At 37.5% G+C, this 20,390-nt stretch overlaps 1 long non-coding RNA gene across 1 annotated transcript; it reads left to right on the top strand.

Annotated features, from left to right (window-relative positions):
- Positions 1-15,757: 15,757 nt before the first annotated feature.
- LOC142516719 (uncharacterized) lies at positions 15,758-18,284 on the top strand. The gene is made up of 2 exons (XR_012812504.1): positions 15,758-15,909; positions 18,099-18,284. It is a non-coding gene; the product is annotated as an uncharacterized LOC142516719 (long non-coding RNA).
- Positions 18,285-20,390: the final 2,106 nt, after the last annotated feature.

The following is a 20,390-nucleotide window of genomic DNA, read 5'->3' as shown; positions in this document are numbered from 1 at the left end:
AATGATGTTAATTCATCTAATATCTCGGTATTGGTCAATGAAGAATTTGACAATTGGAAAAGGGTAAACCAAGGAAAAACATGTGCTTTTCTTGCCCATATTGGTTCTGCAGCTTCTTCACCTCATACTGTGTGTGAGAGAAGGGCTGAAAATTTGATGAGGCCCTCACAACATATTGATAAAGTGATGCATGCACAATCTAAAGAGGAAAAAGAGAAAAATCGTCTGCGTTTGAGCACCTCAATTGTAGCTGTTCGTTGGCTAGCACTTCAAGGTTGTGCTTTTAGAGGTAACGATGAATCTCTATCTTCATCTAATCATGGAAATTTTCTTGAATTGGTGAAGGCTTTTGCAAAAATGAATATAGAAATTGATGAAGTTGTGCTTGAGAATGCTCCAAAAAATGCCCAATATATCGCTCCAGAAATTCAGAAAGAGATTTTACATATTATGGCCAATAGAGTACGACAGATGGTTCGTGAAGAAGTTGGAGATAAATACTTCTGTATTCTTGTTGATGAAGCCCGAGATATATCTAAACGAGAGCAAATGGCCATTATATTGAGGTTTGTGAACAATCATGGGATTTTGACAGAAAGATTTTTTGCCATCAAAAGTGTTAGTGACACTACCTCAATGAATTTGAAAAATGAGATATCAAATGTTCTTGTTCATCATGATCTCCATGTTAAGAAAATCAGAGGCCAAGGATATGATGGTGCTAGCAATATGCGTGGAGCGTGGAATGGACTTCAAGCATTATTTCTCAAAGATTGTCCCTATGCATACTATGTCCACTGTTTTGCACATCGTTTACAACTGACATTGGTTTCTGCAGCTAAGGATGTTAGTGTTATTTGTGAATTCTTTTCTCATTTGGACAATATTGTTAATATTGTCACTTCTTCTACTAAGCGCATTGCTGAATTACATACTGCACAGAGAAATGAAATTGAGTATATGTTGTCAATTGGAGAACGTGATTCTGGAAGTGGTGCAAACCAGATTGATAATTTGCAACGAGCAGGAGCTACTCGTTGGAGTTCTCACTATGATTCGGTAAAAAGCTTGATAGGTATGTACACTGCAACTTGCAAAGTTTTTGAAGTTCTCAGTGATTATTCTCCAAATGGAAGAGTTAAGGCTGAAGTTCGGGGGATTTACAGAAACATGGCAAGCTTTGAATTTGTGTTTATTTTGCACTTAATGCATAAAATTATGAGAACAACAGATACTCTTTGTCAAATTCTTCAAAGAAAATCTCAAGACATTTTGACTGCTATCACATTTGTCACTACTACCAAAACTTGCCTTCAAGAATTTAGAGAATGTGGGTGGAATGAATTTCTTCAGGAAGTTAAAGTTTTTTGCTCAAGAAATGAAATTGATGTACCTGACCTTGCTTGTCTATATAAGATTGGACGTTCCTGTCGGCAAACTACAATAGAACATCATTACCAGTTTGATGTTTTTAATGCAGCAATAGATTTCATTTTGATGGAGTTAAATACTCGGTTCAATGAGTCGTCGGTGGAACTTCTTTCTCTTAGTACAGCTTTAGATCCTAAAAATTCATTTGACTCATTTAACAGTGATGATATTTGCAAGCTTGCGAAGAAATTTTATCCTGGAGATTTCACAGATCAAGAAATTGTTGCTTTGGAGTATGAATTGATACATTATAAACTTGATGTGATGCAGAATTTAAAGGTTTCTACACTTGTTGAGTTGTGTCAGCAATTGACCGAGAGTGGACGGTCAAGTGTTTATGTTATGTTGACTAGATTGATTCATCTTGTTTTGACATTACCTGTGTCTACTGCCACTACTGAGCGGGTTTTTTCAGCAATGAAGCATATGAAGACGGCACTTCGCAATAAAATGGAGGATGACTTTCTTGCCGATTGTTTGACACTCTATATTGAACGAGATTTAGCTAAACATATTGATGTAAATTCTATTATTGATGAATTTTATGTTTTAAAATCTCGTAGGGCACAACTTCGTTGAACGATATAATGTAAATTTTTTTTTAATAATATATAACTTATCATATTGACTTCAAGCCCCCCCCCCCCAAACTTTTATTCCTGGATCCGTCCCTGGCTAGGACTCCTCCCAACCCTTAACCATCAAGCCACCCTGACCCTAACTGACCCTGGACCACGCCCAGACCATACCCAGACCAACCCAAGCCCCTGGGCGTGAGCAGCAAGCCACTAAACCCGTGGCAGCAACTTCACGCGCAGCACTTGCTGCATGCTTCCCTCACGTCTTCTTGAACCAGCAGCCAAACAAGCCGCCACAGCCCCAACCCAGGCTCTTAAGCTCCCTCCTAGGACCCTAAATAGTCGACCTATCCCAGCCCAGAACCCCCAGGCCAAGCCCCTTCTCCCCTGCACAGCAGCACCCCTGCGCTGCCCCCTTTGAAGCTCTCGGGTAGGAGTCCTTATTGGATAGGACTCCTCCCAGCCCACTTGTCTCGAGTCCTAGCATGGCTAGGACTCTTCCCTCGACTCACCCTTGGTCTTAGCTCGGTCCTGGCCCCAACCAAACCCAAGCCAAGCCATCCTCTCATGAAAGTCGAACCATAAGATCACCTATGTTCCAGAATTGTTCCATTCTTTTCCAGCTTGTTTCTGTTATCGTGTGTAGCGTTTTGGTTGAGTTTTATGACCCTAAAACTTGTGTAAATTCATGCTTGATCAAGTCCTAATCATGGCAGCCCTTTTTATGCACGTAAACAATACAATTCGGATCAAAGTTTCTACTTGAAATTGCAAGACACATGCAAAACGAAAATTATTCAAAAAGTGTCACTTTTTTTGCAACTTTTCATGCATAAAAATATAATATGATGTGCTGATGGTTTGAAAGGAAGAATAGGCGTGCCTTTGCGTAAATTACGCACGAAAAACCGTTGACGATGACGAAGAACGGAGCAAGACCTTTGGCTAAGAATTCCCTTGCTTCCACCGATTTTCCTCTCTCAAAATTCTTGTGTGTGTGTGCCGTGATTTTTTGTTTGGTGAGAAAATTCAGAAGGTGGCCGTGTGTCTTGTGTAGAATTGTAGGGTTTTGTTTGATTAAACATATAATATATAGCTTAATTAAATACTAATAAGGCTTTAGGCCTATTAAGCCCTTAAATTAAGCCAATTAGTCTTTAATTAGAATTAAATAAAATATTAGTATAGTTTTGGAAAAAATAAGTTTGTGAATTAAATAGCTGGGTTGCCAAAAAGTTTGTATTTTTGTTGAAAATCCAACACCGATAAAAATTACGTCCCGGCGTATAAAATCACCTCAAAACCCTATATTTTCAAAAATAAGAAAAATCATCACCCGCAATTTAAATAATTAAAAGCAATTATTCCAATAAAAACATTTTCTATTTTTCAGCCCTCGGTCTCCGTTCCTCGATCGCAACTCGAATAACATTTAAAATACATTTTAATGCAACCATATATAAAAATATAATTTAAACATACAAATATGCACAACATAATTAATTAATACAATTAAATCATATAATTGAAATACACAAAGAATTTAATAATTTGTGCATGTGGTTCGCGTGGACCTTTAAATTTTCGGGGCGTTACACTTAAATTACCATTATGATTATTTTTCCTTAAATTATTGTACTTGTAAAATAATTTTTTATTTTTTTTGAAAGGCTGGTAAATTAAATTTTATCGATAAAAAAGTAAATAAAGACGAGTACATAGAAGGCGGGTTTGCTCTATCATTAGCCATACAAACGTATATATATGTGTGTGTGCATTTTGAGTTCATCACTTACTTCTGTTTTGTCCAGACAAAAACCTTAAATTCATTTTCTTTTTCTTAATATTTCAGAAAAATCAAATCCATCGAAATGGGTTCCATAGCAACCAAAAAGCCTCACTTGGTCATTGTTCCATTTCCTGCACAAGGCCATGTCAACCCAATGATGACATTTGCCAAGCTTCTCCATTCAAGAGGCTTTTACATCACCTTTGTGAACACGGAATACAATCACCAACGTTTGATCAAGTCGAAGGGGACCGAATCCGTAAAGGGTGTGCATGACTTCAAGTTCGAAACGATTCCGGATGGCACCGGCGATCACCCCCCGCCCTCTTCGGCCCCGGGCCTCACATGCCCACTAGCTTCCGCTTGGTTCGTCCCCGAACCACACCGTACTAAGAGAGGTCGGCTCTGATACCAACTGTAACGCCCCAGATTTGACGCTACTAAGTGAGATCCTGTTTTGTTTTGTTTTCCAGGTGGAAAAGGATCATGGAAGCATCAACAAACACTGTTTTTAGACCTCCCGTGTTGGATGGATCAAACTATGCATTATGGAAAGTAAAGATGAGGGTTTTTATTAAATCAATTGAAGAAAGAGCTTGGCAACGTGTACTTGATGGTTGGAGTCCACCAAAGATTGAGGATGCTGATGGAGACACTCGGCTCAAACCTGAAAGTACATGGACAATCGATAAAGTGCAAACGTCAAATTTTAATTCCAAGGCTCTCAATGATATATTCTCGTCTGTTGACACAAGGATGTTTAATTTAATCACCAATTGTGTCTGTGCCAAAGAAGCTTGGGATATACTTCAGAAACATTGTGAAGGATCCGAAAGTGTGCGTAAAACTAGGCTAAGGATGGTGGCATCAAAATTTGAAAGCCTGAGAATGGAGGACAAGGAGTCTATTCTTGAGTTTGATAGCCGGTTGAGACAACTTTCTAATGAAGCTCACAGTCTTGGAGATCCCATGTTCAATGAAAGATTGGTGAACAAAGTTTTAAGATCTCTACCTGAGAGATTTAATGTCAAAGTTTGTGCAATTGAAGAATCTAAAGACACTTCAACAATCAACCTGGATGAATTAATGAGTTCCCTCAGAACTTTTGAGATGAATCTTGATTTACAAAATAAGGATAAAGGGAAGACAATAGCCCTTGAAGTTTCAACTGACTCTTATGATGAAATCCTTCAAATATCTAAAGAAGTGAATGAATCTGATTTAGGTGAAGATTCTATCTCTCTAATTACTAAGAAATTCGGTGATTACTTGAAGAAAATGAGAGAGAAGAAGAAAATTGGACAAAAATCTGTGTTGCCCAATATCACCACTTCTGCAAAAGCTCAAAAGTTTACTCCTATGAAAGGACAATTTCGACCAAAAACTGAATTGCAAATCCAATCAAATGTCAGAAATTTGGACTCAGTACAATGCAGAGAGTGTTCTGGATTTGGACACTATGCCAATGAGTGTGCCAATCGACTTCGGAGAAACAAAGGCATGGCTGTCACTTTGAGTGATGAAGAGTTTGATGATGATCAAGGATCAAATGAATCTGAAAATCACACATCGTTGTCTGCTGTGATCAAGGAGAAGCGTTCAATGCAAATCAATCCTTTGGGTGTTGCCACAGGTGTTGCAATACCTGGTCGCAACATCTCTTCAAATTCAGTGTGTCTTAATTCTACAACCCTTGGTGAATCAAGTCAGTCTGAAAACCAAGAAGTAGATGATGATGAAGTCACTCTGGAAAGTGTACAGACAATGTATGAAGAATTGTATGAAGACTGGATCAAAAGAAATAAAGTGAATGCAATTCTCTCCAAAGAGAACACTGAGCTGAAGTCACAAGCATCACGACTTGAAGTAATCTTAAGCAAGAAAGATTTGGAATTATGCAAAGTCAAGGAAGAGCTTGGAGAAGCAACTCAAATTCTTGCGAAGCTTAATTCAAGTTCATCCAAACTTGATTCACTCTTGATGATTGGAAAGAATGACAAAGCTGGACTTGGTTATACGAATCACCAGTTTGAAATAGGAGAGTCTTCCAACACTAAAAGAAAACCAACTGTCTTTGTCAAAGGAAGTGCTGAAATCTCGAATGCTACATACACTGAAAAAGGTGTTTCATCAAAGAGGCAAATATCTACAAAGAAGTCCAAGTCCAGAAAACGCCACTTTATCTGCCACTATTGCTTTAGACCTGGTCATATCAAACCCTACTGTTTTAAACTGAGAGATGACTACAAAAGATGGGAATCTGAACAGGTGTTGCCACAGGTGTTGTACAACACCCGGCGTAACACTGCCAATAGGAAACCATCGGTAAAAAGGGTTTGGGTGCCAAAGGCTAATATTCAATGTTCTGTTATTTATACTTCGTTAAAAACTAACATTGCAGGAATATGGTACTTTGACAGTGGCTGTTCACGCCACATGATAGGTTCTAAAGACTATTTGACTGACTATGTTGAACTAAGGAATGGTCATGTGACGTATGGTGGAGGTGCTAAAGGAAGAATAGCTGGCAAAGGGACCTTGAATGTTGATGGACTGCCTAGTCTACACAATGTGCTTTATGTCGAAGGACTTAACTCAAACTTAATAAGCATAATTCAACTTTGTGATGATGGTTTACATGTTAAGTTTGATAAAGACAATTGTGAAGTTTTTGATAATACTGATACATGTATTTTGACAGGTACAAGGTCGGCTGACAATTGTTATCAACTTGGAGAGGACCCTGTGTGCAATCATTCAAAAGTGAGTGAACTAAACTTGTGGCATCAAAAATTGGGTCATGCAAACTTCAAGACATTAAAGATCCTTGGTAAGTACGATGCTATGAGAGGTATGCCTAATTTATCCTCTGGAATTCCTTATGTTTGTGGTGCATGTCAAAAGGGTAAGCAAACACGTGTTCTCCATCAAGTGTTGCAACACTTTGGGACAACACGGTGTCTTGAACTCTTGCACATGGATCTTATGGGTCCAATGGAAGTGGAAAGCCTTGGAGGTAAGAAGTATTCATGTGTTTGTGTGGATGATTTCTCTCGCTTTACATGGGTAAGTTTTCTTAGAGAAAAATCCGACACATTTGCTGTTTTTAAGAAATTACATGCTAAGATTACTAATCTACATGATTTGAGGGTTGGTAAGATAAGGACCGACCATGGTAAAGAATTTGAAAACTCACACTTTATATCATTCTGTGAAAAGAGAGGGATAACTCATGAATTTTCGGCCCCTAAGACTCCTCAGCAAAATGGAATAGCCGAAAGGAAGAATAGGACACTGCAAAAAATGGCTAGGGTCATGTTGAGTTCAAAGAATATTTCAAAACGATTTTGGGCCGAGGCCTTAAACACAGCATGTCATATTTCAAATCGTGTGTACTTAAGGAGTGGTTCTACTATGACATCCTATGAAATCATCATGGGAAAGAGGCCAAACCTGAAGTACTTTCATGTTTTTGGGTGTGTTTGTTATGTTTTGAATGACCGAGACCATCTTGCAAAGTTTGACTCTAAAAGTGACAAGTGTTTATTTCTTGGTTATTCATCCAATAGTCGTGCATATCGCGTGTATAATCTCAGAACAAGAACGACTATGGAATCTATTAAAGTTGTTTTTGACGATCTTGTAGATCTAACGGGAAAAACAATTGAGGATGATATTGATGGGCTACTGAACATAAGTGAGACACTGCCTAACACAGATGTTGCACCCGGTGTTGTAACACATGAGACAACACCTGTACTGGCAGAATCAGATGATGAACCAGAAGAGTATACTGAAAATAATGATGTTGTAACCAATGAAGGGATTGATATTCTCAGTAAGATTCAGAAAAATCATCCATCATCTCAGATCAGTGGAGAAGCATTTGGAGGAATGCAAACTAGAAGAAAGGAGAAGGTAATCGAAAAATGATGGGTCTAGTATGCATGACTTCCGTATACTCTCAAGTAAGCCATTCTTGTTTTGTTTCACTCATTGAACCCAAAAATATAAATGAAGCCTTAAAAGATGAATTTTGGGTTGATGCGATGCACGAGGAACTTGAGCAATTTGTTAGGAATGATGTGTGGGATTTGGTTCCCAGACCTGATAATGTGAATGTTATTGGAACCAAATGGATTTTTAAAAACAAAACTGATGAATCTGGGATTGTTGTGAGAAATAAAGCTAGGTTAGTTGCTCAAGAGTATACTCAAATTGAATGAATTGATTTTGATGAGACATTTGCCCCTGTTGCCCGGATTGAGTCAGTCCGACTTTTACTTGCTATTGCTTGTCACATGGACATACAACTATATCAAATGGATGTGAAAAGTGCCTTTTTGAACGACATTTTGAATGAAGAAGCTTATGTAACCCAACCTAAAGGGTTCGAAGATCCAAACCACCCGAACCATGTCTACAAGTTGAAAAAGGCACTTTATGGACTTAAACAAGCTCCACGAGCATGGTATGGTAGGCTTACTGAATATCTGCTTGACTTAGGCTTCAAACGAGGTGAGGTTGATAAAACCCTTTTTATTCAAAAATCGAAGCATGATATTCTTGTGTGTCAAATTTATGTGGATGACATCATTTTTTGTGCTTCTTCTCAAAAGCATGTTGATGAATTTGTTAAATGCATGTCTACCACATTTGAAATGAGCATGGTAGGAGAATTAAGTTTCTTTCTTGGATTGCAAATTAAACAAATGCATGATGGTATCTTTCTGTGTCAATCCAAGTATGCCAAGAATTTGGTGAAGAAATTTTCTACCGAGAACACTAAATACATGAAAACACCAATGGGGTCGACTGAAAAATTGTCCAAAGACGATGTTGCTGCAGGTGTTGACAACACCCAGTATCGCAGCATCATAGGCAGTCTTCTTTACTTAAGTGCAAGTCGTCCCGACATCATGTTTAGTGTATGTTTGTGTGCCAGGTACCAGGCTGATCCTAAAGTCACTCATTTAAAAGCTGTCAAAAGAATTTTGAGATATATAGCCGGGACAGTTAACTTAGGTTTGTGGTACACCAAAGAAACAAACACAAATCTAGTGGGGTTTAGTGATGCTGACTGGGCTGAAAATCTAGATGATAGGAAGAGTACCACTGGAGGATGTTTTTATCTAGGTAACAATTTGGTGTCATGGTATAGTAAAAAGCAAAATTGTGTATCTCTGTCCACTGCTGAATCTGAATATGTTGCAGCTGCTAGCTGTTGTTCACAACTTTTGTGGATGAATCAAATGATTAAAGACTATGGTTTCAACAGTGACACCTTAATTGTATACTGTGACAATTCAAATGCAATTGATATTTCAAAAAATCCAGTACAACACTCTCGAACGAAACACATAGACATTATACATCATTTTATTCGAGATTTGGTTGATAAGGGTACAATTCGAATGGAATTTGTTAGAACTGAGAACCAACTGGCTGATATTTTTACAAAACCATTGGATTTTGAGAGATTTTCCAATCTTAGGAAGTCTCTCAGCTTGTGTGCACAATGATCACTCACGGATGTTGTCCTCGGTGTTACAACACCTGTGGAAAACACTCAGCATGCATGTGCATTTTATTTTTAGGATGCTAGACATATTGCATACATCCTGTTTTGTGTGAAGCCTGAACAAGTGAAGGATACTGAATGGTGTGCTCTCAGTTGTGAATCAAACTTTCTATCAAAATTTTCTAAAGTATGGAGTGTGCTCAATCTAAGTCATTAAGCTGTGAGGATGTTCGTGTATCACATGATCTTGTCCAATGTAGAAAATGACTTAGAAAATTCTTGAGCAATAAGGTGAAAAATAGAAAAGAGAAAAAAAAATTGTTTAGAAGAAAATGGAAAAAGCTACCTGGAGGAGTCCAATGAAGACCGTTCTTCTAGTGTGGGAGCTACCACTTCTAATTCAAAATACAGATGGAAAAAGCTACCTAGAGGAGTCCTATGAAGACCGTTCTTCTAGAGTGTGAGCTACCATGTCTGAATTAAAAATGTTCAAGAAAGTTTGAGTCCAACTTGTGAGTGTTGCCAACACCTAAGTACAGACTGATCACAGTTTGATCACATGCGTGTGCATTTCATTTTTGATCATATTTTAGGCATAAATTTAAGTCATTCATACTGCTGTTATGTGAATTCATCATGACCAGTGGGCTATCAGTTTTTAATTCATGAAATACGAAGAAAACCCTAACCGACTTAATTTTGAAATTTCTTGATTTCTAACTGTTTGTGGGGTTAATTCGACGTGGTGTTTTATCATGCCTGATTTCTTGAAATAATGATGGCACTGTTTCAGAAAGTTACCATTGGGTGAGAGTAAAAATTGAGTTGAAAAGGTGCTGAAGTTGCGGATCAACAGAATGTTACCGTTGGAGAGTTGTGCTTAAATAATTAGGAATGGACGAAGAATAACTTTACTGTTTATTATTTTCCCTCACATTCTAAAATTTCTCATGCCCTCACTATTCATTGTTTTTGCTTAAAATATCTCTGTTCTTCGCGATTTTCTGTGTCCTTCGAACCGATCTACTTATTTTGTTTTTGATTTCGCAGATGGCTGGCTTCGATCCTCACGACATTAGGAGTGAAATGGCTGCGAGCATGGGTGGAAAATCACCTGACACAACACCCACAGCCGAAACCAATGTTGAGGGGATGGAAATTGTGGGCGTGTCAGAAGAACCAACTCCGCTGGAAATGATCGCTCCTGGTGAACCTGGGAACGAGATCAATGTCGAGAATCCACCGGACTTTGAAGTCTTGAATAAAGCTTTTCCCACTGCTCCTATGCGCCAAAGGTCAAAGAGACAAGCATGGTTCGATCCTGACTTTGTTCCAACCAAGAAACCACGGGCATCTACCTCCTCAAATCTTCTGGATCCTGATTTCTCATCTGGAGACGACTCCAATGATGATGATTTTGAGTTGGTGGCTCGCCCCAAACCAACTGTTGCTGCAAAGGAACCTGGTTCTACTTCTGGTATTCAAAAACAAAACCCCATCACAGATACTCAAAATGTTGCAGAAGAAAGAGTTCCTGATGAGCCTGTAGAAGATGAACAATCTCTGGCCGAGTTTCTTGCTCACCTTAAGGAAGAAAAGGCTGTCAAGAAACAAATTTCTAAGGATGATGAACCTGATTCAGAAATGATGAAGGAGTTTGAGCAAAACCGACCTGGAGCTTCTTCCTCTTCATCGTCTGTATCTGACTTTGAATCTGAGGAACAGGGTGATGTTGAATATGAGGATATTGGCTCTGAAGCTAGTGAGTCTTCTGATGATGTTGCTGCTACTGCTGCCGGTGTTGAGGTGGATGTTGACAACACCGAGCACCACATTGACTCGGCTGACTATGATTTAAGTAAGTTTTTTTCCCCCAAATTTTATTCTGAGGATGCCTTGGCATTATGGCCGCTGTTTGTTCAGAGAGAGCTGATTGAGGAGAAAAATATTGATGTTAATGCATATGGAAAATACAATTTGATTGAGTTTCTCAAGAACCGAAGGTTGCTATCCACAGTCATTACTGTTATGCCCTACTGTCGCCGTGTAGTGTTAGAATTCTACTGCAATCTCCTGGGCAGTGTTGGAGATGAGGAATCGGTGATGTATGGGAGAGTGTTTGTTCGTGATCGTATCTACAAGTTCTCACCTTCTGTGATCAATGCATTCTACAACACTCCGGATATTGAGGAAGTTGAAGAGGATCTGGACATAAATGTTGTAACCTCTGTGCTCACTGGAGGCCTGATCAAAGTATTCCCTGATTATCCCAAGATGTTGAGTGCTGCTAATCTCACTTCTTTTTTCTCCGTGCTGCACAAGACATCAATCTGGAATTGGACACCGTCAACCAATTCTACTGCTGTGATTAGATCTCAGGCCCTGGTGTTGTTTGCTATTGGTACTGGAAGGGCCTTTAACTTTGGAAATCTGGTGTTCAGGACATCATTGAAATATGCTGAAGGAGACTTCAAGAAAACAAAGCTGCCCTACCCTTCACTGATTTATGAAATCTTGGAATCTCAAGGTTTCATTAGGGATATTGATGAAGATCATTGCCCTGTCAGAGATCCTCTGAAGATTTCTCCTGCTTATTTCAAAGGCAACAAAAAGATCGATCTGCCTTGGGTGCATTCAAAAGTTGCTCCGGATGTTGGCAACACTGATGATACAACATCTGAACATGTGCCTGAGACAGCTGAACAGCCACCTACAGATGTTCCTCCTACTGGTTATGTCACACTGTATATCTCCTACATTCAAGCTCAGATTGCCTATGGTCGACAACAGATTGAAAATGCCAAGAAAACCATTGAACATTATGAAAATCAAGTGGCTGACTATGAGCTTCTGCTGGGTGAAAGTGTCCATTCTGGACAAAAGGGGGAGTAGATACAGATATAGCTGGAACCAGTGGAGCAAAAATGGCTGATGATGATGATGATGGCAGTAATGAAGGATAATGAGATTTTGAATTTTTTTCTCTCTTGATGGTTTTGGTCTCTCTTGATGGTTCTAGTACTTCTTACTTTAGTTGTCCTTTTATTCTCTCTGATCTTTGTCCCTCCTGATTAATGAACTATTTCGGTGTTATGATCTGAATGTTGCAACATCTAACATACAACACCTGTGTGAACTGTATTTTTTCATCAGGGGAAGGCTTAACGGTAGAATTCAGGGGGAGTCAACTAAAGTTGGCTGAGTCACTGATTTGCTAACTCAGGGGGAGCTGAGATGTATAACCATTTTTGGGTTGTTTTGTCCAGAAAGGCAAAAATGGGGAGATTAAAAGGAACTTTATTCCTTGATATAGTTTTCTTTTCTATCTTTAATATTTTGCCTTTCTAGACATGAGAATAATCTCGAAATTGACAATATGATCTCATGACTCAAAGGAGAAGAAACATGCGAGATGGACGATATAGAGCATAAAACTTTCGGAGAGACAGAGACGCATTCGTACGAAGAAAACGTTTTCTGATTGAAGCAATCTCGCGTCGTTGATAAAGTGTTGCTGTGAAGTGCTGACAACATCTGAAGACAACACCTAATCACTGTTTTGATTAGTGCGCTGATTCTTGAAGACTTTTTCACTTCTCGGTTGATGCATCATGTGTATTTTGGTTATACGGTTTGTTAGAGGTTTAGGATGCAATTTGTTACTCGCCTTAACAAGGGAGTTGTTTTATTCTTTCACTAGTATTGGTTTTTGTAAACTTACAAGTTTTTCTAGTGAATTATTTTGCCCTGAGGCACCGCACAAGTATAAACCGCACAAGTATTTTATACTTGTGCATAATTTATCTCTCGTATCTCGTATTGTTATCATTCAAGTTGCGTGTTAGTGTGTTAAACTATAATTTTCGCTGCATGTTGTCGTGGGTGTTACAACACCTGCGCACAACACCTACATTCTGATACACACAACACTCACCCTCGTCACATTCACTCTGTGAAAACGGAACTTTCAGTGTAACTTTTACCTTCATTGCAGGTGAAACTTTTCTCACAGACGACACACTCGATACCCCGCTGGATTGGATCACTGGTATGATCGATGTGCGCCTGAAGGACATCCCGAATTTAATAAGGACAACTGATCCCAACGACATCGGGCTCTATTGCTTTGGAGAAGAAGCACAGAGTAATAATTTAAGCCGAACTCGAACTCAAGCTTTAATTCGTACCGAATTCGAGCGAAAAGTTTTAAAATTTTTGAACTTCGTATCGAAGTCAAACTTGAATAAAACTAATTTGAGCCGAATTTGAACCGTCAGATTTTTGTCATATTCGATTTGGTTCGTTTACACCTTTAATTATATTTATCGAAAAATTTTAAGACATCGTCAATCAGGCAGTGCTAAACTTTTAGTTGAAGGCAACGCAAACAAATTATTAAGACAGACCAAATTCAGATTTTACATGTAATTTTTCTGTGATATATACACCGTCCCTGAAAAGAAAATCGGGTTACTCGAATAAACTACAGCCCGAGTGAAAGACACACTCTAATCATCTCATCTTTTTCAGAGCTCGGTGTACATCAAATATAGACTGCACACCAGTTTACATAGAGTTTGATATAACTTTACCATGCACGAGCTAGAACCAGCGATTAACCACGACAGTACCAATTGCCATACTTTGCGCAGCAAGAATCATCCACCACTTCCCCACAAAGAAAAGTTATTCTTGCAAAAGAAATAGCAGGCTCTGGAGATCAAATTACCGGCCAGCAACTCTAATAATGTATGTAGTTTGATATTTCAAAGGAGCTTCTCGCCAGGTCGAAAAATTAAGGTTGCTAAGTGAATTACAAGATCCAAAGGTTTATTTTGAGCACACAAGCAGGTACATGTCGAGAGGCAAATCACATTATCTAAAGAACACATAATTTGGACATGCGAAATGCATGTGTTCATTTTGAACAAATGAAGAAATGCAACTACACAAAGGAAATATATTCGAGGAAAAGAAGAATGCCTGTGAATATTTAAATAGTCCAATATTACTAGAGATACCATTTTCGAAAACTTCAAATCTACAATAGATGTTAACAGTGCTCCTCTTACTATGAAATTCAATGGCGAGATAGCTAAGTTTAATATTCAAGATATATACTTGTGATGAAACATACTATTGATGTCATCGATCACTTGTCCGAGAAAATTTAGAGTTTGTTCGTGTTACATATCATATTCGACGGATGTCTGGTAAACTGAGTCACCATCACAGAATTACCCCAAGTCGGGGACGAATGCGTATCATTGTTACATGAGGCCATCATACAACTGGGGCATGAAAAAATGTAACTAGATACAGTGATTAATTATTTTGATCGAAGAAGAATAATCGAGGAATAAATATTAGAGCGGAGAGGATTTCTGTCTGTCTTAATTTGTTGTTGCTGCTTGCTCAGATGCCACAGTTACACCTACGGGCTCTTCTGATGCCTATTCAATGTTCGTTTGTATCGAATTCCAGCCAATTAGTTCTAGGACATTTCGATGGATTTTGTGTCTGTGCTTCTTTGTTTTGTTCTTTATTATTTGAAGATACATATAGTTGTCTTTTCTGGAAAACATTACTTCCATTGGTGTCCTTGGAATCTTTTGAAGTGGTTATATTACCCCTAATTTTCTTTCGCCTCTATATATTTTGGTACAGGTTTGTTGTTGCCTTGTTGTCACCCTTGTCTTCACCTGTGCTAGCTTTGCAGTATGTTGTCTCCTCTTTCAAAAAAATGACGGGTTGAAACAAATAGGTGAATGAAAGTGGTTAGTCCAATTCGAGGATTAAAGTGTGTAGAATCAAATCCTATTTCTATGAGGACTAAAGGTGTAATGTCCCGAAAATCGAAAAGTCCACGTGTACCACATGCATGCAAATTATTAAATTTTTTTGGTATTTTATTAAATTCTTTTAAAGCATAAAATGCATGTTTATTTTATTAATTTGTGTTTAATTATTTTTATGCATTTTATGCATATTTATTTAATGATAGCATTTAATTCATGAAATTTTAAAGGTTCATGCATTAAAGATTTTTAAGTTTCATTTCGTGTTCGAACGAGGAACGGAGACCGGAGAATTTTCAAGAAAATTATTTTTATTACATGATTAATTTTTATTAATTAATATAAGATGTTTTAAAGGTATTTTTCAGGAAATGGGATTTATTGGATATTTTTATCGTTATGATTTTAATTTTTAACGGTACGTAAATTTTATTGAGTCGGGGGACTTTTCGAGGGTTCGGCTAATATTTCCAAAAATTTTACAACACGAAATATTTTTCGATAATGTGTTTGATTTAATGGGTCTATTTTTAATCTTATTAAACTTAAATATCTTTTTAAACTCTTAAATGACAATTAGATCCCATTATCTATTAATTAACTGTTTAATAAATGTCTAAGGACCCACTAAACCTAAATCTATACCCACCCGCGGACAACCCCTCTCCCCTTCTTTATTTTTACGTGTGTTTCAGCACCTCCATGGATGCACCTCTCGGCCAAGCTCCTTTCTTCAAGAGAAAATCCTCCCGGAGTCTCCCTCGTCTCGTTTTTGTTCATCAAATCATCAAGGCACGCTCGTATCCCTCATTTTCTCTCATACACGCCATAGTATACTGAAAATTATGTGTGTGTTCGAAAATTTAAGGATCCTCCTTGTGGTTATGTTTTTGTTACAATTTTGTCATGAAACTTGCATGGTTTTGAAGTTTGTTCACGTTTTCAGTATTTTTGTGCAAGGTCTGTTAATTTTGTGATGTGAGGGGGCTGTGCAGGTCGTGGATGTTGATGTCTAGGTGCTGAAGTGTCGGGGTTGTCAAGCTCGATCGGGAAATGCTCGGGTCTAGCGGGGTTATACGTTTGAGGGATATATCGAGGTGTTTGGGTGGTTAGCCGAGCATGGCTCGATCCCAGCCAAGGAGCCGACCCTTGTGGGTCTGTGACAGGGCTGGGTGAAGGCTGGAAGTTGCTGGTATTGACCCTTAAGTGGTTCGACGGGGTTAGTGCACGGTTGGACGCGGGCGGTTCGAAGGTGGAGTGGTTTGAGTTGTGGGCACGTCCGTGAGTTTGGGGGCTTAGGGCATGCTTGGGTCGGTCCAAGGGGAGGTCCGTGAGCTGGTCTTGGTCTTAGGATGGTTTAGTTCAAGGCTGGTCCAGCCCGGAGTCGAGCTAGGAAGGAAATAATCTAGCCTTGTTGGGTTAGTGTTGGAAGCAAGTGTGCTGGAAATTTCCAGCAACATTTAAGTTTGTTTCCATGGGTCATTAGTGATCTGGAACAGAGGATTTAGTGGCTGGTCAAGTGGGTTTAAGTCACGATTTATTTTTGGGAAGTTTTGGTTAAGTTTCGAGTCGATTCAGGTTAAAATCGGGACACCGATCCAAGTTTTAAAACAATTCGGTTAAGTTATAAAATGGACTCGAGTTTACGTCTAGGGATGCTTTTAAATATGTTTTGGGATATTTCAAGGAATTTGGTAAGATTTGGATCAAAATAATGAGTTTTGGATTTATCCGGGATTTAGTCGCCGCACGAAATGTTAATTACATAATTATTTGAAACGCTAGATTTAAGCTTAATTAAATTATGAAAAATTATATTTAAGCTCAAATAATTATTAGAAGTCTAAGTTTTTAATTTGGGAATTTTATGCTAAGGTTTGGTTTAATTCGGGATTAAAACGCATTAATATGTTATATTTAAAGATTAATTTAAAAGTCATCGATTTAAGCCCAATAAAAATAAGAGAAAATTATTGTAGGCTTAAATAATTATTTGGGACATGTTAGAGTCAATGGAATTAAGAAAATGTAAAAAATGTGAAATTTTACGTCTAGCGGCAAAACGAAAATTTTTGGGTTCCAGGGGCAAAATGGTCCTTTTGCACCCGTGGTGAGATTTTGGTACTGGCAGTACCCTGAGCACATTTTATCATGTTTTAAATGTTTATGCATCATGTTTACGATTTTTACGCAATTACGATAAATACGTTGCATGCTTAGTTTAAAGGAAAAATTACGTATATGCATGATTTTATTAAGTGATGAATATGATGACATGTTTTGAAGAAAGTGATTTAGTTGTGACTAATACGATGACACGATGACATGATGATATGATTGGAGATATCGTGAGGGAAAAGGCCCCAGAGGGTGCCCGTTTACGGGAGAAGGCCCCAGAGGGAGCCCGACGATCGTATTTTCATTGACATGATATGATGATATGATAGGCCAAGGCCCAGTTGACGGGTGAGAGTGTCGCTGGTGTCCCCGCCGCCCAGTACTGTGGTTACACGTAGATGGATCCATCGACTGACATGATGACATGATGATACGAAAGTCACAGCTAATGAACTGAATTCAATTAAAAAGAAAATGTATACGTATATGATGACATGAGATGACATGCTTTAATATGATATGATTTTACACGACACGTTTACGTACATAATAACAAGAGATGACATGTTTTGACACGTATATGATGATATGAGATGACATGATTTGACACGACTTGATTTTATACGACATGTTTATATTCATGTTTTTAAAGTTCATGAAAGATATGTTTACGTATATGATGATATGAGATGACATGTTTTGACATGACATGATTTTACACAACACGTTTACATTATGCTTTTAAGTTCATCAAAGATATGTTGAGTATGATATTTTTCACTGCTATTTGCTAGGTATATGTACTTGTTATTAACAATGCAGGTGTGTTGAGTCCATAGACTCACTAGGCGTGTGTGATGCAGGTGAGCTTCATGAGGAGGAGACTGGAGGTGCCGAACTCTGAGTAGGCAGACCTGGTGCGGTGACATGACCCGAGGACCACATGTTTTCCGCATTATGATTTATGAGATTGAGAGGAGATGAACATGTTCTTACGTTGATGAGTTTAAAATTTTTACTCGTTTATGTTTACGTATGATTTTGGATGAGTTTGATTATTTTAAACTGCACTATTTTTACGGTAAGATAATTACAATTATTTTAAATGTTATTTCGAAAACGTGAGCTTTTAAAAAAAAATATTTTCGCATTTTGAAAAATGAGCGAGACGTTACAAAAGGCCTCCTAGGAAGGCTTGTAAGTCATATTATATTTCATGGGAATAAACCGGTGCACGATGGAGTATTTATATATTCGGAAAATTAACCAACCAACCGTCATTTAACTAACTGCTAATTAATTACAGTTCTGATATTGGAAGAACATAGTTCTCGCGTACTGCTGAGAGCAAGCAACAATTATATTTTAAATCTCACAACTGCAATCCAATCAAAAGCAATAATTAATTTCAAGAGAAAATAAATTCATGAGAATGACGAGATTCCAGCAACAATTATATTATCAAATCTCACATCCAATCAAAAATCTCGTATCGGAAGCTCACACAACTACAGTCCAATCAAAAGCAATAATTAATTTCAACTTCCTATATGAGATTTTTGATTGAATGTGAATTTTATAATATAATTGTTGCTAGAATGGAAAAAGACGCACATTCTAGCCAACAATCATATTATCAAATCTCACGTCCAATCAAAAATCTCATATAAGAAGCTCACACAACTCCAATCCAATCAAAAACAATAATTAATTTCAAGAGAAAATAAATTCATGAAAAAGACCAATTATATTATCAAATCTCACGTTTAATAAAAAATATCATACTAAAAAAATCTCACATCCAATCAAAAACATATCGGAAGCTCACAGTTCCTGTTCTCGAAAAACAAACAATAATTATTATTTTAAAATCTCATAACAATTATATTCAATAGCAAAAAAAATTAAGGAATGTGAAGAGAAATTGTATTCTAAATCTCAAGGTGAGGACCGTGAGATCTGAAGACTGGCGGGATGGATTTGAAAAGGAAGAAGATGTGGTATAAAATAATAATAATAATAATAATAATAATAATAATAATAATATATTTTTAATAATTAATCAGAATTCTTACTAAAAGTATCTATATTTTAATTCTCCCCTCCCAGATTCTTTGGTGTAGTTAAAGGTTTTCTCGTGCAAATTCTCACCCCATTAACTTACAAGCCTTCTAGGAGACCTTCAAGGTCATGTTGAACATGAAATATAATATAACCAATGAAATGTTCACACGCCCGAATAATTTTAGTTTTAATTTCGTCCAAAAATTGAATTTCCATTATCTCAATTACAATTCAGAACAAACCCACGAAAGGAAACCAATCGATGGCTGCGAATCTTTCCAATAAATTCGCATAAATAGTTACTTGGTGAGTACGTGTTCTTACTTTTTCTTGATTTTTTGTGGGATTTTTGGGGGTTTGTTTATAAAATTACATCGATGTTGAATGGAGTTTTTGTTGAATTTTCAATCTTAAGAACCTAGAAATTTCAAATACAGCCACCTAGCAGTACTTGCTTCTCCGCCATGGTTTGCTCGGATAGCTAATTGAACCTTTTTTTCTATGATTTTGTGGAATATTTATTTGAAGAGAAGGACTTTTCAGTTTCATTGGTGTGATTCATCTGTGTGATATTATTTTGTATGTATATATATATTTTCTCGATGTCCCCTTCATATTTTAAAAATATTAGAAGCATAATGGATGAAGTAGTACCACAACTTGGTCGATGCCATTGAAGGACCGTTGCATCATGTCTCGAGACCACAACGAGTTGATATCAGACATTATTTAATAATTTAATATCGAAAACAATAAGTTTCGTATTACAATACAAATCAGATCGGTCTATTTCACAAAAAACTCGTCTTTATAACAAAAATTCCCATAAACGAAATAAAATTACGAAAACGTTTTACAACTTAATTAAAATTGAAATAATAAAACTATATAAACTTCGGATCATCATTTTCACCAGCCCCAAAATATAGATTATTCATCATCGTCTAACTGTTCTTCGTTCTTATTCGGGGAGATAGAGTAAGAGGTTAATACTTCTTTGTGATATACTTAGTAGATGAGAGCTTATCGTTCACACACACATATATATAATTCAAAAGATAAGCATGTCCAAATCAGAACATAACGAAACA

The sequence above is a fragment of the Primulina tabacum genome, chromosome 1 (assembly GCF_025594145.1).
Source record: "Primulina tabacum isolate GXHZ01 chromosome 1, ASM2559414v2, whole genome shotgun sequence".
In the NCBI taxonomy this organism is placed as follows: Eukaryota; Viridiplantae; Streptophyta; class Magnoliopsida; order Lamiales; family Gesneriaceae; genus Primulina; species Primulina tabacum.
This window is presented reverse-complemented; position numbering and strand designations above follow the sequence as displayed.